Source organism: Austrofundulus limnaeus, unplaced genomic scaffold (genome assembly GCF_001266775.1).
Source record: "Austrofundulus limnaeus strain Quisiro unplaced genomic scaffold, Austrofundulus_limnaeus-1.0 Scaffold168, whole genome shotgun sequence".
In the NCBI taxonomy this organism is placed as follows: domain Eukaryota; kingdom Metazoa; phylum Chordata; class Actinopteri; order Cyprinodontiformes; family Rivulidae; genus Austrofundulus; species Austrofundulus limnaeus.
In genome coordinates, this window is record NW_013952570.1 from 430,696 (window position 1) to 431,879 (window position 1,184).

Genomic DNA, 1,184 nt, shown 5'->3' on the forward strand with positions numbered 1-1,184 from the left:
ATATATAATTTATCATGCTGAAATAATGAATGGTAATTTGATTTATTTTAAACTTTACCTTGTATACTCAGTTTAGGACAAATGTTTGTTAACGCTGCAAAAAACAGATCATTACAGTAAATAATGGACACTATTTGCCCCTTAGATGTGTACAGTTCATTCTCAGTGAATCAGACCCTCAAAGATTTTTGTACCTAAAAAAAAGGGAATTAAAAAAGTTTGTGTCTTCACTGTCACTCTTTAAAAAGAACAAACATCACAGTGTTGTTGTAACACAGTTTCTTTTTAACAATAAATCTCAAATTGAGATGTTTAAATGAAGATAACATTAAATGTTAAATGCAAATGGATTTGTTGGTACAGCTTCAGGGATAAAGACGTCTTTGTTTAAAGAAAGATGTGTTTTTTAAGGAAACAGTGATTTTCCTCTCTGTGTTAAGAAGCACCATCGTTTTGAGTTTGGTTCTCAAACCTGACAGCTTCAATCATACAAACCAGGATTTACCTGATCACACTGGGAATGTGCGGTGTCATTTTTCACACCAAAAAAATCCAGAACCCACAAGGTCTTGATCCCACAGAATCTAGACCTCACTGTGTCCAGAACTCACCGAGTCATAATCCTGCAAAGTCTAGACACCATCAAATCTAGACCCACCCTCCCCAAACACACCCCTATGAGTCCTGACCCCTCTGGATTTAGACCATGTAGACAAATCCCACAGAATCCAGACCCCTCAGACTACACAGACCGATCTCACAGAGTCTAGAAACCCCTCTGAGGATCTGTGAAATGTGTTTGAGAAGACTTTACTCCACATCTGAACTATTCAAGCATCAGTAAATGAACTTTTTTAATATATAAAAAAAAAATTAGTTTGCTGTCATTTGTTTAGAAATAATATAAAAAACATTTGATGGAACTGAATGCTGTGAAACTGAATAAGGTAAAAAAATAATAAAAACTACACTTACTGTGCTGTTAGCAGAGTTACTGTAAAATTCGTCACATATTAAAGCTATGTATGATTGTTCAATGGCAAGGCACTATGTGTGTGTGTACATATGTGTGTGTTTATACATGTTTAACATGTAAACACAATCTAACAAGTAATTTTAAAAATATAGTGGTGAAAACGCACCGCCTGAATTCTTTATTCACCTCATCTGATGCTGGTTATTCT